This window comes from Chiloscyllium plagiosum, unplaced genomic scaffold (genome assembly GCF_037043375.1).
Source record: "Chiloscyllium plagiosum isolate Xiang-an unplaced genomic scaffold, Cpla_swu_hap1 HiC_scaffold_42, whole genome shotgun sequence".
Taxonomy (NCBI): Eukaryota; Metazoa; Chordata; class Chondrichthyes; order Orectolobiformes; family Hemiscylliidae; genus Chiloscyllium; species Chiloscyllium plagiosum.
The window spans coordinates 93,501,139-93,515,987 of record NW_028270180.1 but is presented as its reverse complement, the minus strand read 5'-3'; positions in this window follow the sequence as shown (position 1 = coordinate 93,515,987).

Sequence of the window (14,849 nt, the reverse complement as noted above, 5' to 3'; positions counted from 1 at the left end):
CTGCTACTATTGATGACCCAATACACCTTATGTACACCCATACTTGAGCTGCTAGATCTGATTGACGTCTGTCCTATTTAGCACCTTGATTGTACCACCCAACATGGTGGAGGTTATTCTCATTGTGCAGGTGTGACTTTGTCTCCACATTGACTATGCGGTGGTCACTCTTCCCGATACTGTCATGGACAGATACTTCTGCAACTGGCAGATTAGTAAGAATGAGGTCAGGTATGTTTGTTTTCTCTCTAGCTGTTATATCCTTTAGTACCCGAGCAACTCGATCAATAATGCTGCGGCTGAGCTACTCTTGGTGGTGGACATTGAAATCCCTCACCCAGAGTACATCTTCGTCCTTGCCACTCTCGGTGCTTCCTCCAAGTGTTGTTCAGCATGGAGGAGTACTGGTTCATCAGTTCAGAGAGGCTGGTACATGGTAATCAGCAGGAGGTTTCCTTTCCCATGTGTAAACTAACACCACGAGACTTCATGGGATTCTGAGTCACTGTTGAGGACTGCCAGAGCAATGTCCTTCCAAATATATCCCATTGTGCCGCCACTTCTGCTGTGTCTGTCCTGTTGGTGAGATAGGAGATATCCGGGGAAGGTGGTGGGGTGTCTGGAACATAGTCATACTGACAGAATCATAACTTACAGACAATGTCAGGCTGTTGCTTGTCGAGTCTGTTTATTTCAATTCACTGTTTCCTGCCAGCTGTCCCATTCTAGAAACATGTCCATACATTAGCCCCAATCCACTCAGATATAAGTTTGCAAACTGGTCTTGGTGCTTTATTAAAATGTTTCTAAAAATCCAAATGTTTTACATCCATTGCTTCTCTTTCATTTATCTCTCAGTCTGTTTCTCAAACATAATTCCCATTTCATAAATCTGTTTTAATGTTGTCTATGACCATTACTTACTTTCCCAATAATTTCCTGTAAACGATTTACTTACTATGTTCTATGTTCCATGTACTCTATCATTTTTACACACCAGACTTGATTTTCCTAGTATTGTTAGAAATTTCCGTGAAGACAGAACTGAAGTAGTGGCTTCATAGTTCTGCCATTTCTCTGTTCCCCCTTCTCTATTCTCTGGTCTCAAACTGTAAGGAAGCTGCACGTGTTTTCTCATATTTCTCACATTGACATAAATTGACAAGCTAATACAGTTCACTCTTATAACCCTTGTGAACATACTCTTCTGAAACCCATCATTACTGCCTTAAGCTGCTCAATGATTGACCTTCGACACCATACACTCACAGGAGCATAGAATCTGTGCCAACAGAAATAAAACACGATCTATATTAGTCCCACTTTCCTACACCAGGCCCATAGCCTGGAATGTTATGACACTTCCAATTGCTCGTTCAAGTGCTTTTTAACCATTGTGAGGTTACCCGTGATAATTCCCCTCTCAGGCAGTACATCCCAGACCCCAACATCGTCTGCGTGAAAAAAAAACTCGTTAAATCCTCTCTAAACCTCAAACCCTTCACTTTAAAAATGTGCTCCATTTTTCTTGGCTCTCTGGCTAAAAGGAACAGCTGTTATCCATCTCACGTCTCCATGCTCCTCATAATCTTATCCTTCTGAATCACATCCCCCTCAGTGTCCTCTGCTCCAAAGGAAACAACCCGAGCTTATCCAGCCTCTCTCCATAGCTGATATGCGCCATCCCAGGGAACATCCTGGTGAATCTCCTCTGCACCCTCTCCAGTACAATCACGTCCTTCCTGTAATGTGGCTCCCAGAATTACACACGGTACTCCATATTGGCCTAACTAAAGCCCTGTACAGCTCTTATAATCTACGCCCCGATTAATAAATGCGACACCCAAGGTCCACTTCTTAGTTAAACTATTACCCTGTCCAGTCACATTCAGGGATGAATGGAGAAGCAATCTCTGAGCTTCCTAGTGTGCTGTCATTCATTGAGTACTCCCCTGTCTGCTTCCTTCTTCCAAAGTGCATCACCTCATACTTATCAGGGTTACATTCCAACTGGTATTGATCTGCTCATCTGACCAATCCATCTGTATCTTTCTGTAACATAAGTCCTTCCTCCTCAACGCTAACCAACCAGGCAAACACAAACTTACTTATCACAACCTCGACCCCCTCCGCCCACCCACCTCCATTCACATCTGTACCACTCATGAATACTTCAAATAATAAGCGACGCAGAACTGCTGTCTGTCGTACACCAGGGAACACTGGTCTCCAGTCACACATACAGCCTTCTCCCACCACCCTCTGTCTCCTGCCACAAGACAATTTTCGTTGTAACTTGTTAAGTTATCCTTAATTCCATGAGATTTTACTTTATTCTTCACTTTCCCATGTGGAGATTTGTCAATGTCTTTGCTGCAAAACTAAATATGCGACCTCCTCAAACTAATTCAAATTCGTTAGTTTTGATGTCCCTCTGTTAAAGTCATTATGATTATCCCTTATCAAACCTTGCCACTCTGATTGGAGTTCAATTTTCTCCTTCCCTATTTTCTCCAGTTGTTTCCCTAACAGTATTCTAATACTCGCTTGTATATAGTGTGAAGTGGAATCACATTAGCTGTCCTCCAGTACGCTGGCACCTCGCCTATGGTCATATTCTAATTAAAATTTTCAGTCAGAATCTTTCATCCCTTGCTTCCAACAGCAGCCTGTGATACAACTCATTTATACCTGGCAATCAGTCCAATGTTCTACCAGCCAAAGCCTCAAATTCCTGCTAGCATTTTACATCAATCTGCTCAAGAGCTTCCCCATCCATCTTCTCGAATTCTCTCCCTGCATCCTCCTTCTGCCTAGTAAAGCAGTTGTGAAGCTCTCATGTCACAATCTTTCAACGTTCTCGAGCTTCATACACAGATTTCCCCCTTGGTTTCTGATAGGCACTAACTGTTCACTGATTATTCTGTTCTACTTGTTGACCGTGAAGAATATCATGGGATTCTCCCTAATTGCGCCTGCGTGCACTTCTCCATGTCCCTCTGTTATTCAGTCCCCTCCATGTTTCTCAGTTTCTAAGATTAACTCCGATCACCTCTCATTATTTGAAATTCGAAATCACAGGCTGAGTTTCCCAATCAGACAATCTTGCCATCCTAGGGATTAATCTGGAGTATGCCTTTTGTAGTTTCTCTGTACTCAGTATATTATTTCTTAGATGGGGACTCCAAAACAGTACACAATACTTTCAGTTTTGTCTCAACACCACGCTATGCAAAGGGTGCATGACATCTTCTATATTCCAATTACATTCACATGAATATAAACCTAATTTTTACTTTCCCATTTGCATATGTTCTTCCCAATGCCTTTTGCTTTAACTTTTCTTATGATATTAGCGTAGGAGTTCTTAAAGAAAATCCACCTGAATATCCAATTATACGTTATCCATTGATTCCTCATTGCTGATGTCTACAAGAACCATCTTCAACCCATTCCGAAAAAAAAATGTTTGCCACTTATGGTTTTCCTTTCATCGATGCATTATCATACTCCCCAGTTTTGCCATTAGCTTTTATATATCTAGCAGCATGTTCTTTGTAATAGAGTCCAACAAACACCCGACTGCAGATGACAAGTTACCCAGTCTGTAGTTCACCATTCTCCATCTTCATCCATACTTATACTGGCGGATTTGACCTTGTTTTTATTGTTGTTACATACATTTATAGAACATAGAAAAATACAGCGCGGTACAGGCCCTCTGGCCCTCGATGTTGCGCCGATCCAAGCCCATCTAACCTACACTAGCCCACTATCCTCCATATGCCTATCCAATGTCCGTTTAAATGCCCATAAAGATGGAGAGTCCACCACTGCTACTGGCAGGGCATTCCATGAACTCACGACTCGCTGAGTAAAGAATCTACCCCTAACATCTGTCCTTTAATTTTAAGCTATGCCCCCTCGTAATAGCTGACTCCATACGTGGAAAAAGGTTCTCATGGTCAACCCTATCTAAACCCCTAATCATCTTGTACACCTCTATCAAGTCACCCCTAAACTTTCATTTCTCCAATGAAAACAGCCCCAAGTGCCTCAGCCTTTCCTCATACGATCTTCCTACCATACCAGGCAACATCCTGGTAAATCTCCTCTGCACCCGTTCCAGTGCCTACACATCCTTCCTATAGTATGGCGACCAAAACTGCACACAATACTCCAAATGCGGCCGCACCAGAGTCTTATACAACTGCAACATGACCTCAGGGCTCCAGAACTCAATTCCTCTACCAATAAAAGCCAGTACGCCAAATGCCTTCATTACCGCGCTATTTACCTGGGTGGAAACTTTCAGAGATCTGTGTACATGGACACCAAGATCCCTCTGCTCATCCGCACTACCAAGTATCCGACCATTAGCCCAGTACCCCATCTTTTTGTTACTCTTACCAAAGTGAATCACCTCACACTTACCTACATTGAACTCCATTTGCCACCTTTCTGCCCAGCTCTGCAACTTATCTATATCCCGCTGTAACCTGCCACATCCTTCCTCACTGTCTACAACTCCACCGATTTTCGTATCATCCGCAAACTTGCTCACCCAACCTTCTAGCCCCTCCTCCAGGTCATTTATAAAAATGACAAACAGCAATGGTCCCAAAACAGATCCTTGAGGGACACCGCTAGTAACTGCACTCCAAGATGAACCTTTACCATCAACTACTACCCTCTGTCTTCTTCCAGCCAGCCAATTCCTAATCCAAACCTCCAACTCACCCTCAATGCCATACCTCCGTATTTTGTGCAGTAGCCTACCATGGGGAACCTTATCAAACGCCTTACTAAAACCCATATACACCACATCTACCGCTTTACTCTCGTCTACCTCCTTAGTCACCTTCTCAAAGAATTCAATAAGGTTTGTGAGGCACGACCTGCCCTTCAGAAAACCATGCTGACTATCCTTGATCACATTATTCCTATCCAGATGTTCATAAATCCTATCCCTTACAATTCTCTCTAAGACTTTGCCCACAACAGAAGTGAGACTCACCGGTCTATAGTTACTAGGGTTATCCCTACTCCCCTTCTTGAACAAGGGAACCACATTTGCTATCCTCCAGTCTTCTGGCACTATTCCTGTAGACAACGAGGACATAAAAATCAAGGCCAATGGCTCTGCAATCTCCTCCCTTGCTTCCCAGAGAATCCTAGGATAAATGCTATCAGGCCCAGGGGACTTATCTATTTTCACTCTTACCAGAATTTCCAACACCTCTTCCCTACATACCTCAAAGCCATCTATTCTAATTAATTGTGACTCAATATTCACATCGGCAACAATGTCCTGTTCCTGACTGAATACTGACGAAAAGTATTCATTCAGTGTCTCCCCAATCTCTTCAGCCTCCACACGCAACTTCCCACTAGTATCCTTGACTGGACCTATTTCTACCCTAGTCATTCTTTTATTCCTGACATACCTATAGAAAGCCTTAGGTTTTTCCCTAATCCTACCAACTAAGGACTTTTCATGTCCCCTCCTTGCTGCTCTTAGTTCTCTCTTCAGATCCTTCCTGGCTACCTTATAACTATCAATCGCCCCAATAGAACCTTCACGCCTCATCTTTACAGAGGCCGCCCTCTTCCATTTAACAAGGGATTCCAATTCCTTATTAAACCACGGCTCCCTCACACGACCCTTTCCTCCCTGCCTGACAGGTACATACTTATCAATGACACTCAATAGTTGCTCCTTGAACAAGCTCCACATATCAATTACTCCCTTGCCTTGAAGCCTACTTTTCCAAGCCACGCAACCTAAGTCGTGCCTCACCGCATCATAACTTCCCTGCCCCCAGCTATAACTCTTAACCTGCAGTGCACACTTATCCCTCTCCATCACTTTTGTAAAAGTCACCGATTTGTGGTCACTGTACCCAAAGTGCTCACCTACCTCCAATTCAAACACCTGGCCTGGTTCGTTACCCAGAACCAAATCCAGTATGGCCTCACCTCTTGTTGGCCTGTCTACATATTGTGTCAGGAAACCCTCCTGTACACATTGGACAAACACCGACCCATCTAACGAACTCGAGCTATAGCTTTTCCAGTCAATATCTGGAAAGTTAAAATCTCCCATAACAACCATCCTATTACTTTCATTCTTCTCCTGAATCATCCTCGCAATCCTTTCTTCTACGTCATTAGGACTATTAGGAGGCCTGCAGAAAACTCCTAACAGGGTGACCTCACCTTTCCTATTCCTAACCTCAGCCCAAACTACCTCAGATGTCGAGTCTTCATCCATCGTCCTTTCCACCGCAGTAATACTATCTTTGACAAGCAATGCCACACCTCCCCCTCTTTTATCCCCACCTCTGACCACACTAAAATATTTAAACCCCGGAACCTGCAACAGCCAATCCTGTCCCTGTTCTGTCCATGTCTCCGTAATAGCCACAACATCGAAATCCCAGGTACCAACCCACGCTGCAAGTTCACCTACCTTATTTCGTATACTTCTTGCATTGAAGTATACACACTTCAAGACACTATCCTGTTTACAGGCACCCTCCTTTGAGATTGATGCCATGTTCCTAACCTCCCTACACTCCAGGTCCTGCACCCTAAAGCTACAGTCTAGGTTCCCATGCCCCTGCAGAGTTAGTTTAAATCCCCCCCCCCCCCACCCCGCCAAGAGCATTAGCAAACCTCCCCCCAAGGATACTGGTGCCCCTCAGGTTCAGGTGTAGACCATCCTGTTTATAGAGGTCCCACCTTCCCTAGAAAGAGCCCCAGTTATCCAGATACCGGAATCCCTCCCTCCTGCACCATCCCTGTCGCCATGCATTTAACTGTCCTCTCTCCCTATTCCTCCACTCTCTATCACATGGCACGGGTAACAAACCAGAGACAACAACTCTGTTTGTTCTAACTCTGAGCTTCCAGCCTAGCTTCCTGAAAGCCTGCCTAACATCCTAAGCCCTCCTCCTACCTATGTCGTTGATGCCAATGTGGACCACGACTGCGGGCTGCTCCCCCTCCCCCTTAAGGACCCGGAAAACACAATCAGAGACATCACGTACCCTTGCACCTGGGAGGCAACATACCAAACGTGAGTCTCTCTCGCCCCCACAGAATCGCCTATCTGTGCCCCGAACTATCCTGCACGCTTTTATAGGAAAACATACCTACCCAGGTAAGCTTGCACTACAGCAGCGTCCGACTGCCCCTCTGGTCGTCGTCACTTGCCCCTGCGGCTCTTGCTCTTTCTGTGAAGAAAAAAAAACACCGCTGCCCGCTACCGGTACGTAATTTTAAAACAAACTGTCTCACCTTAGCTATAGCCTTCCGGGTTCGTTTAAACTCAGCTGCTGCTCGCAGTCAAAATTTATAGAAGCTTTTTAGCAGTATTTACGTTGTTTTTTTGTTGGCATGCTTTTTCTCTTTTTGATTTTTTTCTCAGTTTCTTTGTCCTACTTTGCTGGGTCCTACATTACTCTGAATCCATTGGCTTACTACAGTACTTGACATTTTTCTAAGCTGCTTCCATTGATCTAATAGGTAAATGTGGGGTGAGGGGGGAGGGGATTGTGAAGGTGATAGGTCGGAGAGGAGGGTCGAGTGGATATTTGGAAAGGAAGATGGTCTTGCAGGAACATTCAAGAGGGCGGTGCCGAGTTAGAAGATTGGACTGGGATATGGTGGAATGGGGAAAATGGCGAAAACCAAATTGATCCCCTATGGTTGGAGGGTCCCATGGCGGACGATGAGGCGGACTTCCTCCATGCATCAGGTGGTTAGGGTTTGGTGATGGAGGAGGCCCAGGACCTGCATGTCCTTGGTGGTTCGGTAGGGGGAGTTAACGTGTTCAGCCACAAGGTGGTGAAGTTGGTCAGTGTGACTGTACCAGAGTGTGTCTCTGAAACGATCCACAAGTTGATGTCCTGTCTCGTCGATGTTGAGGAGACCACATGGGGTTGAATGGATGCAGTAAATGAAGCGTTCTGTCTCCCTTCATCACCTATCACTTTCCAACCCTCCTTCAGCTACCTGCCACATTCCTGGCTATGTCCCCCATCACACCCTCCTCCCATTTATCTCTCAGCTCCCTTGGACCACAAGCCTCATTCCTGATGAAGGTCTTCTGCCCAAAATGTCGATTCTCATGCTACTAATTTGCTGGCTGACCGGCTGTGCTTCTCCAAACAGGGACCCCTGTCTGATTCCAGCCTCGCGCGACTATCTGTGTGGAGTTTGCACATTCTCCCGTGTCTACGTGGGATTCCTCCGAGTGCTCCAGTTTCCTCCCACAGTCCAATGATGTGCAGGCCAGGTGAATTGGCCATATTAAACTGTCCATAGCGGTAGGTGCATTGATCAGAGGGAAACCGATCTGGGTGGATTACTCTTTGGAGGGTTGATGCGGACTTGCTGGTCCGAATGTCCTGTTTCCATACTGTGGGGAATCGAATCTCAAATAAAAAGTTGCAGTCACTGTTCCCAAAAGGTCGTTTACAGCAAAGTTTTCAATTAGCTCTTCTGATCATCCAACACCAATTCCTAAATAACCTGATCTCGAGGTCGGTGCTCGAAATAATGTTACACGTGCTCATGAAATCCATTTTCCCCAGCATTAGCATTTCATTGGGTTAGCACAGCTTAGATATAATTTAAACAGTACATTATTAATGCAGCACACAGAAACGTATATATCCCATTTCCTGTTTTATAACATGCCCAACATATGTATTGCAGCTTTCACTTTGATATATAACTCCCATCAATGTTTGCTCTTCCTTGCTGTTTCTGAGCTCCACCTTATATGATTCAGTGAAATCTCAGTGAAGTGGTTTCTGGGAGATTAATGGTAGAAACCATCTCGCCACATCACCTATGCTCTTCTCAAGTTTTATTGTAAGATTTTCTCCCGATCTTCCATTATGCTGATGGAGTAGAGAAGGACAATAATCTTTGAACAATGCTGTGTATTCCCTGTGTTTTGATCAGAGTGGTGCTTGAAAAGCACAGCAGGTCAGGCAGCATCCGGAGAGCAGGAAAATCGATGTTTCGGGTAAAAGCCATTCATCATCAATTCGTGATGAAGGGCTTTTGCCCGAAACATCGATTTTCCTGCTTCTCTGATGCTGCCTGACCTGCTCTGCGTTTCCAACACCAATCTGATCTAAACTCTGGTTTCCAGCATCTGCAGTCCTCACTTTTGGCCTGCATATCCCTGCGACATCTGAGCCTGCTGTAACCTCGGTGGGAACCTTACAGCAGGCTGATGAAGCGTTGCTGCTGCTGCACAGGATCATAGTTAGATCACATCTGGAGTAGTGTATACAGATTTAATCTCCTCACTGAAGTAAGGATATTGTTACACTGGAAGCAGCTCAGAGACGGTTCGCTTAACTGATTTGTGTAATGAAGATGCTCGCTTCTAAGGAAAGGACGGTCAGGTTGATCCAATACATATTGGACTTTACCAGAATGAATAATGATCTTATTTCAACATAGATGACCAGAAGGAGTCAGCCACAGAAACCAATTACACACACAATGGAGAAATCCATTTCATTCTCCAGCCTATTACACAGGAACAACAGAAGGATATTCAGGCCTTCAACACTGTTACACCACAACAGGACGAGGCTGTTCAGCCCCTGAGTCCTGATATACAGTTATCAGCCCCTCGAGCCTATAACCCTGGACCCAGAGTAGGCCATAACGGAGCAGTATCCTATTACACAGCAACAGGATCAGTCCATTCAGCCCTGTAAAGTCTGTTACTCAGGAACTGGAAGAGACCACACAGGGACTGGATATCGTTATGCTGGGATAACAGGAGGCCATTCAGTCCCACTGAGCCTATTGCAAGTGAATTGGTTAAGGGTAAAAACTATCTGAGCGTTTTTTTCATGAAAAAGGAGGCGGTAATTCAGACACGTGTCTGTTGTAAGGGAACATAAGAAGGCCAATCACTCCCTCGTTCTCATCTCAGGGATGCATGAGGAGACCGTTCAGTGTCTCCAGTCTATGATGGTGGATTACGAGAAGGCCCATCAGCCACTCGAGCTGTTACACAGCAACAGGAAGATTCCATAAACCCCAACCCTCTAACACATCAATAGGAGGAGGTCATTCTGGCCTTGGAGACGACAACATGGGAACACCAGAAAGATGCAGCCCATCGATTTTGTACACCAGCAGGATGATGAGTCCATTCAGCCACACATTCCTCTTACGCAGCAATTGGAGCACGTGTGCCCATTAAACAGGAATTCAAAGAAAACGAAAAGGTATTCGAACGGGAAGAAATTATAATAATGGTATACATTAGGGACTAAAGTGTAACATTAAACTATTGTAATTTAAGGCTAATTGTTAGGGTCCATTGTTCAGGACATTTGCAAAGTCAAACCACAATCCGTCATAGTCAACATGGTTTTACGAAGGCTAAATTGTGTTTGAATTGTTTGCTTGAGCCATTTAAAGATGTTACGAACAAGGTGGATTGTGGGTATCCTGGAGATGGAATATATCTGGTCTTCCAGAAGGCATTGGATATGTTGCTTCTCAAAAGAGTAAGTGTTAAGATCAGACAACATGCGTTTAGGATTAATTTATTAGCTTGGATGGAGGATTGGTGAACCAACTAAATGCAATCAGATGGAATAGATGTGTCATTTTGTTCTGGCAAATTTACCTTGTGGGGTACCACAGATTTCAATACACATGCCTTAACTTGTTTTCATCAATATTATTACTCAGTTGACAGGATAGAAAATACTCTAACCAATTTTTCAGATGACCCTAACATTGGTGGGAAATTACTTCGGTATTAAGATGTAAGAGGTTTAAAAGTGAATCTGGATAGGTTGGGTGAATGGGCTAACATTTGGCAATGAAAATTAAACGGGATAACTATGAGATTATTCAATTTGGCCAGCGAAACAGAAAGGCAAATTATTATCCAATGGAGAGAAACTTCAAAGTGCTCAGGTGCAGAGGGGTCTCTGTGTTCACGTGCACATCACAGAAAAGCTGCATGCAGGTACAGCTAGTAATGGGAAAGGCAAGCGTAGTTTCAGTTTTTATTTGCAAAAGGAGAGAGTAGAAAGGTAGGGAGTGTTGCTGTAGCTATTCAAGACATTAGTGAGGCTGCAACTATAGTACAGTTTGGGTGCCCTGACTTGTGGAAGGATGCTTTTGCATTGGAGTTAATTCAGAAGAGGTTCATTAGATTGATTCCAGAGATGAGGGGTTTGTCTTATGAAGAGAGATTGAGTAGTTCAGGTCTATAGTCTCAAGTTTATAATAATGAAAGGAGATCTCATTGAGGTCTGTAAATTGCTAAAATAAATTGACAATGTAGATGTGGAGTGGATATGTTTTCATGTGCAGCAATCTACAACAACAGACAAGAGTTTCAGGATGGAGATCAAAGGAAAGTGGAACAGAGGCCACGATGAAATCAGCCATGATTATATTCAGTAGTGGAGCAGGCTGGAGCGGCTGAATTACTGACCAATGTTCCTTGTTCTTATTTAGCTCTTTGAATATGTTACACAGGAATGAGGGAGGACTGGTTATCAAACAGGAAGGAGGCACTCCAGATAAATCAGTCTAAATCAGTTTGACAGAACTTCACCGGTGGAGTGACACAGTGACCGGTGCTAGGTCCTCAACTGTTTACAATCTGTATCAATAATCAGGAGGATGGAACAGATGTACTGTAACTACGTTTGGTGATGACTCTGTGATAAGCAAGACATTAAATTATCAAGAGAGACAGGTGGAATATAACATGATGTAACCTGTCATTTTATTTACAGGAAGAATGGAAGGGAATATGTTACTGAAATGGAGAGAGATTACAGGGCTTAGTAATACTGTGTACTGGGGAGTTCACTCAGACCAGTTCAGACATGAGAGGTTTTGCTCCATCTCCCTGATGGTCTGCTCCGTGACATTCCCAGGGGCCCAGTTGCTCTCAGTACATGCCGGATATTTTGATGTTGGTTGGCAGTGGGGACAGTGTTTTGAAACGTGTCGCAAGGGGATGGCCTTTAAGATACATTCATTTCTTTCGACATGGAGACCGATGATGAAGGAATGGTCTCACTGCGTCTGAATGAAGAGGCTGTGGCTGCTGCGAAGACAGTGGGTATTCACCAACATGATGTACTGTGCATGGGCGCACTGTAACATTTGAGGAGTGAGATGTCATTCAGTTCCCCACCATCTCCTCAATGACATGGGACCCGCAGAGCCATGTACATCATTGGGAAAATTACTGGGAAAACAAGGATACACTCGGCAGCTCCCTGCTGAGGGAGAAAACATTGTGTTCACCTCATCCAACATATATATCCTCCGTCTCTGAATGGTGACATTGATGTCGATATATTGCGAAGTGATGGATATGTCCCGGATCGAGAGGTCACAATTCCCCCTTTGAAAAAAAAATGAACAATCAATATGTAAAGGTGACATCATTTTAAACTCCTTATTCTTACTGTTTCCATAGACTATAATACATATATTGACACTAAGTATGCAAATATTCACAATTTCATTTTCTTACAGCCAGTTTACTCCGGCCACAGAACGCCTCTGTCTTTCTTCATCCAAGTCTCGACAACTTGTCAGCAAGTACGGTTTCTCATCCTGTCACCTGTTATAACTTCTAATTGAATGGCAACAATAATAACCACTACCTGAATAGCCCGAAAGTTTTCTCCCTAAATTTCCCCCAAAACGTTTAGGAGTTATGATCATATGTAAATTTGTCCCGGGCACGTTATAACGCCAACACCATGTTCAAGGCCTCCTTCCCAAATTGTGAAATATTCCTGTTGATGGTTTCACTGGACACTCCAACCACACATTACATAATGGAGCAAATCCCATCTCTCCAATAGTCCTTCGCAATGACATGTCTCCTCATGTCTCAGCTTCCAAGATTTACATGCTTCTGTACCGCTTAATGCTGAAACCCCTTTACCTGCTACTCCTGGCCTAGGCCAGTAAGCCTTACTCTCACAGGTATATATTTTAAGATCTCGCACATTCTTCTCCATCCCTCACAGAAGCCAAACTTTGATTTATGGATCGCCTGCTAATCATTAGCCATTTCAGCTTCTAAGCTTGCCACTCTCTGCTCTTCCACACGAGTTCTCACGACTGCAGAAAGTGAATTTTTGAACTCCTCCCAGGTAAGAATCTCTTTAAGTGTGTCATAGGTTGCTTTGTTTTTAATAACTTTATCCACCATTCAAAATTACTTTGTTTGATTCTTTCAAACCCAATGTACATTTAACCAGGGATGCTATTTTAGATTCCTAAAATGCTGTCTGTAGGCTTCTGGCACAACTCACGTGCACTTCAGATGGCTTTCTTCACCTCCCCATACTTGCCAGATACCTCTTCCGACAGGGATGCAAATACCTCACTCCTTATACCTACCATCTTTGTTTGGATCAACTAAATCCAGTGCATCCGTTTAGCCACTTTCTCAAATGAAATTAAAAAGGCTTCCCCATCCTTCTCATTAAATTTAGATAATGCCTGGATGTATTTAAACAGATCCCCATAAGGCCTTTGGCTACCATAATGTTTCTCATCCTCGCTATCGTCCTCATTCAGCTTACTGTCCACCTTCATCTCCACCCTGCAAAGTCGACTTTCCTCTCAAATTATTTACTTTTTAAGTTTAAACTCTCTCCCTTCCTGTTCTTCTTCTTTCTTTTTCTGTCTTTCTTCTTCCTCTCCTTTTCTATTAATTCTACTTGAAATCATATTTCAAATTGTTTTAATTCCTTTTTGTATTCAAGCTGCCTTATCTGCCATTGAATTTCAGCCATTTGCAAAGATTCTGATGGTGAATTTAAATGTCAAGCTATAACTCTAATCATCTCCTTTTCTCACAGACAAACACAAACCCAGATCCAGCTTGTCTGCCAATTCTAAAAACTTTGCCTTGCTCACCTGTTGCAAAATCTCCAACTTCACTTCTTCCACATCCAGAGAACTCTTAGAAATAGAATGAACCAACACTTCACAAAGCACTGTTCAAAAAAACCGAATTCTACACTCGGAATAAAAGACATTAACAATTACCAAACACTGTGTTTGAGCCCAACAATTTCCCTGTGCACATTCTCCCGGTACCTGTGTGGGTTTCCTCTGGGTGCCCAGTTTTCCTCCCACAGCCCAAAGATGTGTAGTTTAGGTGAATTGGCCATGTTAAATTGTCCAGACTGTTCAGGGATGTGCAGGTTAGCTGCATTAGTCAAGGGTAAGTGTGGAATAATCGGGTAGGAGAACGGGTCTTGGTGGATTGGTGTGGACCTGTTGGTCCAAATGGCCTGTTTCCACACTGTAGGGATTCTGAACCTGAACCCAATTTGGAAATATCGGTTTCGAAACGGACAAGAGTCCCCTCTTTGCAATGGACCAGACCCGACTGCCTTAAAATGCTTTAAGATGCAGTCTGGACGCCAACTTTGTCTTATAGTAAAGGTAGATGTGAAATGGGTGTTCCAGATGTGATGCAGTTGTTCAAACCACTCAACTTAAAGCAAAACACAGTTTATTTAAACACTCTAATAAAAAATACATGCATAAAGAAGAGTAATGTAGACCAACTTAACTACTGAAAATGTGTTGCTGGAAAAGCGCAGCAGGTCAGGCAGCATCCAAGAAACAGGAGAATCGACGTTTCGGGCATAAGCCCTTCTTCAGGAAAGGGCTTATGCCGGAAGAAGGGCTTATGCCCGAAACGTCGATTCTCCTGTTTCTTGGATGCTGCCTGACCTGCTGCGCTTTTCCAGCAACACATTTTCAGCTCTGATCTCCAGCATCTGCAGTCCTCACTT